General features: G+C 48.0%; 1 protein-coding gene across 1 annotated transcript in view; it reads right to left on the bottom strand.

Moving 5' to 3' along the window:
• Positions 1-10,220, bottom strand: part of IKBKE (inhibitor of nuclear factor kappa B kinase subunit epsilon) — a 131,222-nt gene extending 121,002 nt beyond the window's left edge. Inside the window, exon 1 of the mRNA XM_073587246.1 lies at positions 10,092-10,220. The gene's annotated coding sequence lies outside the window, so the exon portion shown is untranslated. The remainder of the gene's footprint in view (positions 1-10,091) is intronic.
• Positions 10,221-13,152: the final 2,932 nt, after the last annotated feature.

Raw genomic sequence — 13,152 nt, 5'->3', positions numbered from 1 at the left:
GCCCATAGTGGAACGAAAAGCCTTAATTAAACTGTCTGTATCCTCTACTTGAAAGCAGTCACTATCCTCCAAACTACTGCCTGACGATCCTGTCTGGTCTGAGTCCCCGAGTTTAATCCAGAATGGTCCTCTGGTGCTAAAAAGGATGGGCTTACCCCTTCATTTGCCATACTGGTATTATTCGTGGGGACCCCCAGAGCATTAACCGTCCTTAAAACCTCGGACAGAATGAGGGATCTTAAATCAGATGAAAACCTCGGGGATTCCCCTCTGAAATTGTCCAATCTATGCAGTCCTGACATAGCCTCTTTGTCCAGGACTTCTCAAACTGGTGGCCACAGAGGGGACTTTCCCTGTTGTTTAACTTAGTGTTGCACTTTTTCGGAACTCCCTATCCCCATGATAGTAGAGACTGGGAGAGAGTGAGATGGCCAGATAGACAGAGAAAGAAAACAGACATTAGTATACTGCACTTTCTCGTAGATCACTCACCACTCAGAGGCTTTATACGGGTACCGGATCTGGAGCCTGACTGATGTCAGTAAAGTCTCCCCGGAGATTATCGACCCCTCCATCCTAATAGCATGATGGTCCGTTTTGAAACTCATGCACCCTGGACTTCTGGGTGCCTTCTGACCTTGCGCGTCATCAGGCCTCAATTTCTGGTACACGCTGGTTCACTGTTAGTTCTGCTGTGCGCGTGCCCTGGACCAGCTGGAGGAGCCTTCCTACCGGCGAGCTCCCTATCCGCTGCCCTCTTGTATTGCCCGGCTCTGTACCTGGGCCCTGCGGTGCACTCCAGGAGAGGCGGCAGGGTCCCCGGCCACCCTCCAATTCCCAGACCGCACAGCATTACCTGCCCGTTGTCGGGAGGGGGAAAAACCCTGGCTTGTAGAAAGGAGGCCCAACTGAGGCCATAGGCAGAGGCCATGAACACAGGGACACAGTACTCGCCCAGCTTGTCCATCCACATCAGCCTCTGTCTGCACAGGGAGGGCAGGCAAACCTGGCCTCCGTGGCGCTACCGATACCTGGGTGACGACCGCAGCAGCCCAACTGCCAAACCCCAGCCGCCCCCAGGTATAGGCATCTTTTTTCTTTTTTGTCCAGGCCCCGATGTACTGCTGGATAGCATGGCTGGCCAAAAGAAAAAAGTGATGCATTTCCATGCTTCGCTCAGGGAGGACACACCTTTGTTCCAAGGCACTACTGGCACCGGGTGGCAGCCGCAGCAGACCCAAATCTGCCAAACCCCGGCCAAGGCATCCTCTTCTTTCTTCCTAACATCATCTTGAGGATCTCCCATTAAGAACAGGAAACCAACTGATGCGGAGAGAGGAGCCGCCCTTTTTATCTTGAAGGTTTCCTGTCCTTGAAGGGCGGATCCCCTCTCTCGTGGTGCCATCATGGGTGACTGAAAAAAGTTCATTTTTTTCTCATTAATGTACACTCTGCACCCCATCTTGACTGAAAAAAAGAGAAATGTAGACATTTTTGCAAATGTATTAAAAAAGAAAAACTGAAATATCACATGGTCATAAGTATTCAAACCCTTTGCTCAGACCCTCATATTTAAGTCACATGCTGTCCATTAACTTGTGATCCTCCTTGAGTTGGTTCTACTCCTTCAAAGGAGTCCAGCTGTGTTCAATTAAATTGATAGGACTTGAATTGTAAAGGCACACACCTGTCTATATAAGACCTCACAACTCACAGTGCATGTCAGACCAAATGAGAATCATGAGGTCAAAGGAACTGGTCAAGGAGCTCAGTCAGAATTGTGGCAAGGCACAGATCTGGCCAAGGTTACAAAAGAACTTCTGCAGTACTCAAGATTCCTAAGAGCATAGTGGCCTCCATAATCCTTAAATGGAAGACGTTTGGGACCACCAGAAGTCTTGCAAGACCTGGCCACCCAGCCAAACTGAGTAATTGTAGGGAAGGTGACCTGACGGACAGACGGACTAGTCAGAGTGAAGAAGGAAAGGTTTGCACAGTGTAGGTAGGTGTCAGTTATTACAGTGGGGAAACAGCTAGGAAAGTGTAGTGGACGTGCAGTACCTTGGGTTGACCATTAGATGACAGGGAGGAGTGTGAGCAAAGGACTTGACATCAGCTTAGGGCTTTAGAAACTGTTGGTCATGGGGGGCATGGTTACAGTGACAGGGGACCGGGAGAGCTATAAATACTGAGGGAGGGTTCCAGAAGGTTCCAGTCCCCAGGGGGAGCTCCAGTGACAGGAGGACTGCGACAGTCTGTGCGCTGTGAGGTGAATCCAGACCAGGGGGACTGAGGAGAGAGAACGTCAGGGGGGTGGTCCTGACAGGAAGAACCACAGAAGGGACGAGGCTCTGGGTGTGAGACACCGTATTTGACACGACGACTGATTAGTGGAAGCGCTGTTGGTTTACAGGCCTAAGGCGGCCACAGTGACGGACCTGTCAGGAGCGTCGACGAGTGAGGAGGGGACGGTGTGTGCAGACACTTCCCCCAGCATAAAGTACGGTGTGAGAAGCGGCTCTGGAAACGGAGGGCCGACAAGGGAAAGTGTATCGCTTGGAAGTGCGGTATACTGTGAAGGCTGTCAAGTGGACGGCCAGAGAATAAACTTGGACCTGTTGCACCCAGTATCTGCCTCCATCGTGTCTCTGTTTTTATCTCTGCGCGGTAAGAAGAGGGACCACCCCCCAGCTCGGGCCAGCCCCACCTCTACATTTGGCGTAGTCGGCAGGATCGCCGCCGCTAATACATCATCTTCTGCGGCAGGCCTGCCTTAAAGGATGGAGAAGGACTTGGACTGTGCTGCTTGGATTATAAATACCTGTGGATTACAATTGGCTTACCTGTGGATTACAAATTGGGAGCGCTGTGGTGACTCCGTGGTGCTGACAGAAGATTCGGGGCGGTATCAGGTGCTACGCAAGATGGCGGCATTACTACAGCGCAGGGGAGAGGTCCGGGTGTTTGCAGTCGTGTTGAATGGACTGGGACCCCCTCCAACGTACCCCCGTGGACAGCAGTATGTGCCCAGAGGCCGACGCTCCCATGTACTGGACCCTGGCAGATGGGTGGAAAGGCCTGCCGACGCCACACCCAGCAGGAGGAGTGGCACAGAAGAAGGACTTGGCTGTGGCTGTTTGGCGCCATTCGATTGCTGCCCCACGGACGGTATGAGACGCTGTGGGTGTCGGGGCCTCGGCCGCCTAGAGTGGCAGTGGCGGCAGGGGATGGAGCTGTGCCAGGAGTCGCCCTTAGGACCAAGGGCGGGTAGCGGGATGCTGGGCTGGGGAGCGGAGCCTGAGCGGAGTCAGCGAGAGCGGCCACCACCAATACCGGCAGAGGACTTCCCAGCGGAGCCCCCGAGTCTGGGGGAAAGGCCCGCAGGACGGAGGCTGCGGGGGAAGCCACGTGTTGATGTGATGAAGGCCGCAGCGCCGGGGAAGGTGAGAGTACCCCCGGCACCACCAGTGCCTCCGCAAGCGGCCCCCACCATTCTGCCACAGCACGCGGTCTCCAGCATACCGGAAAGGTCGGGCTGCAGAGAACCCTATGATATACGCAGAGTTGAGTGAGGCCCCTGCCCCTGTCCCTGAGCCATCCCGCCTGGAGTCACCAGGGCGGAGCTTGTTGACAGAAGATGCGTCTGTGCTCTCTCGGACGGAAAAACCGCCATCACCAGAACCGGCTGTCACTCCGGCTCTGCTGGAAGTATTGGATGCGGCCTACCCTGCGGCCGCGGTTATGCCTGCATTAGAACCGGCTGTGGCCTGTGTGACAAGCCCTGTGGACCAGCCCCCCGGAAACACGGCTGCTCCCATCCGCCATCCGGCCCCAGCGGCTGCTGAGCCGCAGAAATCATCGGCCGCCTCTGATCCACACCCTTTCTCGGCAAGGTCCCACCCACCGGACTCTGGGACTGGCATGACACCCTCTGTCTGGGTGGCGGAGGTGATTAAACAAAAGAAGATCCGGGAGCAGGAGGTATGGAGCCTGCTTCACTCAAAAGGGGAGGCTGGCATGGCGGTGGAAAGATCCCGGGGATGGCTGGTGTACACCAACACGGACAGGGGGTACGGCTTCATTCGTGACCAGTCTGGCCAAAAAGTGTACGTGAATGTAGCATCCATACGTCATGGCCGGGCCCTGAAGGAAGGGGACTTCGTCTCCTACTATAAAGAATACTGCCCCCGCGGGTATTATGCGGTGGCAGTACTGGCGGAGCCCGAGCAAAGCGGACCCCCGTGAAAAAGGATTGATATAGACACTCTCGATTCCCCCAGGAGTTCCACGGCTGTGGAGCCCTCACCTCTGTCCACTGAGAGTGGGATAGACTGTCAGGAGTTCGATGCACCGTTGTGCAGGTTATAAGGACAGTTGCATTTAGAAAAAAAATGTTTTTGTTGTTTATCTGATGCAACTATTCTCTCTCTTTCTTCTTTCTATGTTCTTTATATACGAAAATATGTTTACCTGACAGAACGGAGATACGGAAAAGCGGAGGAGTGTCCAGGTCCAAGGAAGGGGGGAGGGAGAAAGAGGATCTGCAATGTTATGTTGTTATATGTTGGTTTTAAAAGCAAAAGAAAATGAAAAAAAAAATTATAAAAATGGGTACTTGTGAAATTGTAAAGTTGTTTTGGTGTACAATATGCACAAGAAAATGCAACAGGTCCGGGTAAGGGAAGGTCTGCGGGACCAAAGAAAAGTGTGAGATCCGGTAGGGATCTAAGAGTTGGGGAGGTCAGGGAGACCGGGACGCCGACCATGACCCGTTATTGAGAGAAAGATACAGAAATGGAAGACGTGAGAGAGACAGCCGTCCTAGGTCAGGTCCCCAACACCACGGACACCCCTGAAGGAGGAAGGCGGGCGCTGGTAATGATCTGGTAGGTGTGAGGCCTCGATCATGGCGTACCGGATAGTGGAAGGTAACAGAAGGGGAGAGTAGGGGAAAGATACACGCCGTATAGAGAATACGGGTGTATCTTGCCCAATTTGCAAGACGTTGTCATGTGGCGTGCGTGCTGGCAAGTAGCAGTAGGCTGCTTGGAGCATGGTGCTCCCAGTTGGTTCGGCCCCCACGGGTGGTGGGTATGGCCCAACAGCTGGTCCGACAACAGAGTGTAGGTGTAGCTTCAGAATGACGAAGGCAGGGATGACGATTGTCGAGGACGACAATGGACAAAGAAAGGGGGAGTGTAGGGAAGGTGACCTGACAGATGGACGGACTAGTCAGAGTGAAGAAGGAAAGGTTTGCACAGTGTAGGTAGGTGTCAGTTATTACAGTGGGGAAACAGCTAGGAAAGTGTAGTGGACGTGCAGTACCTTGGGTTGACCATTAGATGGCAGGGAGGAGTGTGAGCAAAGGACTTGACATCAGCTTAGGGCTTTAGAAACCGTTGGTCATGGGGGGCGTGGTTACAGTGACAGGGGATCGGGAGAGCTATAAATACTGAGGGAGGGCTCCAGTGACAGGAGGACTGCGACAGTCTGTGCGCTGTGAGGTGAATCCAGACCAGGGGGACTGAGGAGAGAGAACGTCAGGGGGGTGGTCCTGACAGGAAGAACCGCAGAAGGGACGAGGCTGTGGGTGTGAGACACCGTATTTGACACGACGACTGATTAGTGGAAGCGCTGTTGGTTTACAGGACTAAGGCGGCCACAGTGACGGACCTGTCAGGAGCATCGACGAGTGAGGAGGGGACGGTGTGTGCAGACACTTCCCCCAGCATAAAGTACGGTGTGAGAAGCGGCTCTGGAAACGGAGGGCCGACAAGGGAAAGTGTATCGCTTGGAAGTGCGGTATACTGTGAAGGCTGTCAAGTGGACGGCCAGAGAATAAACTTGGACCTGTTGCACCCAGTATCTGCCTCCATCGTGTCTCTGTTTTTATCTCTGCGCGGTAAGAAGAGGGACCACCCCCCAGCTCGGGCCAGCCCCACCTCTACACAATCATGGGGGAAGAGCCTTAGTGAGAGAGGTAAAGAAGAACTCCAAGTTCACTGTGGCTGAGCTCCACTGATCCAGTAGGGAGGTGGGAGAAAGTTCCACAAAGTCAACTATCACTGCAGCCCTCCACCAGTCGGGCCTTTATGGCAGAGTGGCCCGACGGAAGCCTCTCCTCAGTGCAAGACTTATGAAAGCCCGCATAGAGTTTGCTAAAAAAAACACATGAAGGACTCCAGACTATGAGAAATAAGATTCTCTAGTCTCATGAGACAAAGATAGAACTTTTTGATAATTCTAAGAAGTATGTGTGGAAAAAAGCAGTCACTGCTCATCAACTGCCCAATACAATCCCACTAGTGAAACACGGTGGTGGCCGCATCATGCTATGGGGGTGTTTTTCAGTTGCAGGGATAGGACGACTGGTTGCAATTGAAGGAAACATGAATGCGGCCAAGTACAGAGATATCCTGGATGAAAACCTCTTCCAGAGTGCTCAGGACTTCAGATTTGGCTGAAGGTTCACCTTCCAACAAGACAATAACCCTAAGCACACAGCTAAAATAACAAAGGAGTGGCTTCAGAACAACTCTGTGACCAATCTGGACTGGCCCAGCCAGAGCCCTGATCTAAACCCAATTGAGCATCTCAGGAGAGACCTGAAAATGGCTGTCCACCAATGTTCAACTCCAACTTGACAGAACTGGAGAGGATCTGCAAGGAAGTATGGCAGAGGATCCCCAAATCCAGGTGTGAAAAACTTGTTGCATCATTCTCAAGAAGACTCATGGCTGTACAAGCTCAAAAGGGTGCTTCTACTCAATACTGAGCAAAGGATCTGAATACTTATGACCATGTGATATTTCAGTTTTTCTTTTTTAACAAATTTGCAAAAATTTGTACAATTCTGGTTTTCTACAGTCAAGATGGGGTGCATAGCGTACATTAATGAGAAAAAAAAATGAATTTTTTTAAATTTACCAAATGGCTACAATGAAACAAAGAGTGAAAAATTTAAAGAGATCTGAATACTTTCCGTACCCACTGTACATGTATATTGGATACAGCAGTGTATTTCCTTGTAACTTGTATACTGAGGTGAAGAACAAGTCATATTTTTTTGTTCCTATAAAACTACTAAAAATAAAAAGAAGCAATTACAAAAATGTAATATTCTCTTTTCTTGTGAGTGTACCCGGGTCTGAAACTCACAACCTTCAACATTACAGGTAGGAGCTAAACATACTGAGCCACAGGCTCCAGTGATGTAAGGATGAGAATTTATTTTCTGTACTTGATCTGTATTGCAGGTCCTGACATCGTTCACCTCCATGCCAGCGTCCCCCTTGGGTAGGCAGGAGGTAGCGCCCTAGGCAGGTGCCTACCCTGCTTACCCCTCGTCCCGGCACTGACTGTCCTATACCATACAGCTCTCAGATGGGAGAGCAAACACCTGGTAACAGATTCCATTTAAATAATGAAAGAAAAAACTATGTAAGATTGATGTTGTCATAATCATACTAACCTGGAGAATTGCAGAGTCAATTTTACCATACAATCAACGCTGTAAATATGGAAAAAGAAACAATAGTGGAATTACATTTTGTTTTACCATTTCATACCACTTGTATTTTTTTCCTTGTTTTTTAGTAGACTGTATGGTAAAATGGATGGTGTAATTTAAAAGTATGCAACTCATCCTACAAAAAACAAGCCCTCATACAGCAATGTTGAAGGAGAAATAAAAGATATGGCTCTTGGAAGCAGGAGCGGAAAAAATCAAAACACAAAAGCAAAAATTGACGGCAATGTCACAACACAACTGTCAGGTGACCCGGAACCAGGGGCTCCTTTCCCAGTCCCTAACACTAGGGGGCACCCTAGTTCACCCTACTCCCCGGGATACTTCTGAAGGTGAAGATGCCGTGGCTTCCACCCTTGCCTTGTCTCCTGAGTTAGCTACTGTGCACCGTAGTACATCAACCCGACAAACATGGCAACACAAACAAGGGTTAACAGAAAACTCCAGGCATATAAATATTCACTCACATATAACAGAGGAATGCACCGGGGCGTGGAGGTAGGGGAATATACCAAAATAGAGAAGGATAGGGAATTACCACACATACAAACCAAGCAACAGTCACAGATAACTGCTCCAACTCTCCTCTTCTCATATTAACTTCTCTCCCTCCGTTAGCCATGCAGCAAATACTAGCTCTGACAAGGATTTGCATCAGAGCCCACATTATAAAGGGGAAAAGAGTGGCTAACCGAGCTCAGGTGTGAGCAGTGCACAGGGATTTCCAACATGGCCAATTAACCCCTGTTCTGCCAGAAGGAATAAACACAATAAAGGAGAAGTGCTTCTTCTCAGCACCGGAGTAGGAGCAATCAGATGCCGCGGCCTTCTGGCTTCACACTGTCACGGTAACTCCATGACAGGCAAGGTGTTTACACTTACAAATTCAGAATGTACATTTATACCTCCCTGCTACTCGCCATCGACCTTTGCATAAATGGCTACTATAGTGATGTCCCATCTACAACACATGATCCCTGTAGTCAATTACTGGGCTCAATGACTTGTGCTGTATACCTTAACAATACAGATGAGGCCAGTGATTTGCGGCAGTGGTCACTTGCTGTTTAAGTACTGTCGCCTAAATTATACAGTATGTGTAATTTCTAATGTAATGATAATCTTTTTTATGCTGAATGGTTGCACCACAAGTACTCATGATTAGGAATGAGTGGCCCAATGGATGTTGGGATACATTGGTTTCGACCAAACTTTAGTCTAAAGTTTCGTTCAGGTACCAGAAGTGTACCCGAACCCCATGGAAGACAAAGGGAAGCTGAACTGTGGTGCTGTAAATAGGTCTCTCTATCCAGACATCTGGGAGCAGCCCATGTTCAGAATTAGGCACCGGACGCACTAGTTGTTCGGTACAAACCCCAAACTCTGCAGTTCAGATTCACCTATCTCTACTCATGATCACAGCCAGCAGACCAGCTACTAGTAGGTATAGGATTGTGGTAATGAGTAGGATCCCTGGTGATGTTCATAAGTCCATGATTCTGCTATTATATGAAACCAGTTTAACAACTGAATCTGATGTGACCTGACCATCCGCAAAACAATGTTTGAGTGTAGACTGCGATGTTTGGCGTATGTGAGGCTGCTGAGTTCAGGTCAGGAGACCCACGGACGATCTGGACATCATGTCCATACTAGGACCACATTTCGTAAATGTCTGAACTTGATTACAGTTTCAGTGAAACATTTATCAAAAAGCGGACATCCCTTTCCTCATCCCCACCTCAATCTTGGTCTCTGGGTGCAGTTTCTTAAAAATAAATAAATAAATAAATAAAGCACTTTACTCACCATCCCCAGGTCCAGCACTAAGTCTCTTGAGCTGCCACTGTGCCCGGAATTGGCTGCTGCTGCACCGATATCACATTGGCAGTGAGCGAGGTGGCTCTCCCCCATGTAGACAGAACACAGAGCCGATTAACTCACTGATTTGCACCTGCTTTGAAGCCAATACCAGACACCATGGGTAGCACCAGACTCCAGCCCTGGACCCATAGATGGTGAGAAAATTATAATGATCTTTTTTGAAACAAACTGCAATTGGGGACCAAAATTTTCTAAAACGAAAAACCCCTTGAAGCCTGAACGGTAAGATAGGTTTATTAAAATGCTTCTTTTTCTGTTTCTGTCCATATACCCAATTGTCAAAATTGTAGTAAATATTTTTATAATAAAGATGTCACAGGAGCCTTCAATTCCTCTAAATCTGAAAATGTAAGTATAACAGTATATATCCTCAATATCCAGTTATTCCATGCCCCGGTATGAGGGTTGTATGGAACACTATAAAGCTCAGTATTCCACGAGCGGGATCTGGGGTAGAATGTTATTAGGGTTAACTACATGCACACTGGGCTTCTTACGCTTTAAGAGGAGATAAACTTTTAAAAGAAATATGTAACTTCAATGAAAATAAAACAATAATAAAAATGATCCAAACTGTAACTACAATGAACAATAACAATTCATCTCCGCCTTCTGTGTGCAGACATGTAGAGGCACATCGGACCCTACAGAGAGCAGAAGGAGAACGGACAGTACTCACCTTTATGGTGGACTGATAATAAAGGAGTACGCACATATAAGCAAGAAGACCTCTGTCCTATGACTTCTTAGTCTCCTCTTGTCCCTGATTCTCACACTTGGTCACATACACACTGATACACTCACTTCCTTGTTTCTCTTTTGTTTCATCAACAGAGACAACCCTCTTAAAGAGACAGAGCACCCATACTAGAGAAGTTACATTCCAATGAATCATCTTTTTCAGGCTTTACAGAACACCGGTATTGTTCAAAGCTTCCTTTTACTAGTTTTCATCTCACTATGTGATGCCTGACTTTCCAGGTTGTATTTGTGTAGAAAATATCTAGCTCAGGCAGATTTCCTTTTTTTTACCAAATACTAGAAACTAGAGATGAGCGACTTTGCCTTTTTTCGGGTCGAGTCAGGTTTCATGAAACCCGACTTTTGCAGTAGTCGGGTCGAACGAAATCGGCCGACTATAGGGAAAAGTCGGAGGCCGACTGAAACACGAAACCCAAGGCAAGTCAATGGGGAAGCAAAGTCGGCAGGGAGTGGAGGACAGTAAACACACCTGTAGTGCCCATTTCAATGCCAAAAACATCAATTCTTATAACTGAAGCTTCTCAACCTTAATTTACTTCCTAATAATAGTTACACATTGAAAACTGGGGGTTATTTGATTAAAGTTGTGGGGGGGTAGGGTTGGCTCCAGGTTTTCGTGTGCCCTGGGCCAAAGAGTGTCAGTGCGCCCCTTTAACACATACCACAACTCATGATGCTCCAATACGCCACATAAATATAGGTATAGTACAATGATACATACTTCACTGCTTACCTGACATGACTGATATCTATTTTAAATTGTACAATAGCTCAAAAACAGGACAGTATATTACTCCATACAGTGTTATCGCCACCACATCGTGTGCCACACAGAATAATGAGCCCCATATATTTCTCCATACCAAATAATTAGTCACATATAATGTTCCATACAGTATCTGATGAGCTCCACATAATGCTCCATATATAATGGGCCCCATTTGTAATGCTCCAGTGTATAATGTGCCCCTTAGATGCTGCTCCAGTGTCTGATCTGCCCCATTTACATTGCTCCAGTACATGATGGGCCTCATGGATTCATGGATGATGCTCCAGTGTCTGATGGGCTCCAATAATGCTCCATATATAATGGGCCCCATTTGTAATGCTCCAGTGTATAATGTGCCCCTTAGATGCTGCTCCAGTGTCTGATCTGCCCCATTTACATTGCTCCAGTACATGATGGGCCTCATGGATTCATGGATGATGCTCCAGTGTCTGATGGGCTCCAATAATGCTCCATATATAATGGGCCCCATTTGTAATGCTCCAGTGTATAATGGGCCCCTTAGATGCTGCTCCAGTGTCTGATCTGCCCCATTGACATTGCTCCAGTACATGATGGGCCCTATTTTTAATTAACCCAGGCATGGTATGTGAAAAGCGCTCCATGGAGTAATCTAAGGTGTGTGCTTCCACATCCTTCACTTTTGGTGTGGGTGAAGCACACAAGGAAAGGGGTTGCTCCTGACCAGAAGCCTGCACTTACGACTCAGTGTTTGCATTTTTTACAACTTCAGAATAGGAGGCAATAGAGCTGGAGGCTGTTTCAGCAATGTAAGTCACAAACAGTTCCTGATACTCCAGCTTTAAAAGCAGTCTACCTACTCCCAGAAAAGGGAGCCTTACAGGCCTTCCAGAGCTACACCATGACGCTGGCTCAACACCTCCTGCCTTAGCTGCTATTGTGTTTTTGGCACTACCAGCAGATGCACCACCACCACCATCAGTACCAGGTGGCCCTCCACACCCACATCCGCATCCTCTTCCACCATACTTCCTCATGTTTTTGAAAATGGACCCAAAATACCAGCACATATATGGTACTGTATCAGAAGCGTACAGCTCTATGCAGTCTGTGGATAACAGTAAATCTCCGTATATGTTTAATGAGGCATACACAGACGCTCACAGGCTCAGTATGGATTACCCAATAAAATAAGTTGAAAAAGGGTACAGTATCATCAGATAAAAGGTATATATAGTATAGTGTAAACATTCTGATTCTCCGTATACATTTCAGGAGGCAGACACAAACGCTCTCAGGCCCAGTATGGATTACACAAGAATATGAAAAGCTGTAAATGGGTTATGTAACACAAGCGTACAGTGTTGGTGTAATCTTAAAGTTTCAAATATATTGCCGGAGTAACAGACAGACGTTTACAGGCTCATTATGGATTACACCAGAATCTAAATAGCTAAAAAGGTTACTGTATCAGAAGCGTTCGGCTGTATACAGTGTTGGCCAAATTGAAAATATCGGTATATATTTCCGTAGTCACCCTCAGACGCTCACTCAGTTTGGTTTTGACCATAATAAAAAATGTTGTAAAAAAGTTCCTGGATAACAAGATAGCAGTATATATTTTTTAGGGGACAATTGAAATCTCTGTATAAATAGTCCTATAGTCACTCTCAGACGCTTATACAGTATGGATTGGACCGTAATGCTAAATGTCGAACAAAGGTACTGTATAACAAGATACAAGCTGTATCGAGTATAGTGTAAAAATTTGTTTCTCCGATTCACCGTATATATAGTTTAGGTTTAAATTTCCGTCTATACTTCCGGAGTCAGACACAGACACTCACAGGCTCACTATGCAGTGGCGGATTATAATGAGGTCAATCTGGCCCATGGCCCAGTGGTGTGGGGGGGCCCAGGAGCCCAGGGAAAATTGCCCCATTATAATCCGCCACCATAGCGCCACGCCCCCCCCATGTACTGACCCTTTCCTCCCCCTCTCAGACCCACCGGCCACCGCAGCGCCAGCCCCTCACTGATAAATCCCTGCTCTGTGCGCACAGGACCTGTGATGAGGTCACAGGAGGGGAGGAGTCAGGGGTTACATGATCAGGGGTTTCAGTCGGAGGCCCTTGATCATTTGACCCCCTGACTCCTCCCCTCCTGTGACCTCATCACAGGTCCTGTGCACACAGCCATCAATGTATTGTATGCGGGACTCTGCTGTACT

Source organism: Dendrobates tinctorius, unplaced genomic scaffold (genome assembly GCF_039654945.1).
Source record: "Dendrobates tinctorius isolate UK_male_01 unplaced genomic scaffold, ASM3965494v1 ptg000098l, whole genome shotgun sequence".
NCBI classification, from domain to species: domain Eukaryota; kingdom Metazoa; phylum Chordata; class Amphibia; order Anura; family Dendrobatidae; genus Dendrobates; species Dendrobates tinctorius.
This window is presented reverse-complemented; position numbering and strand designations above follow the sequence as displayed.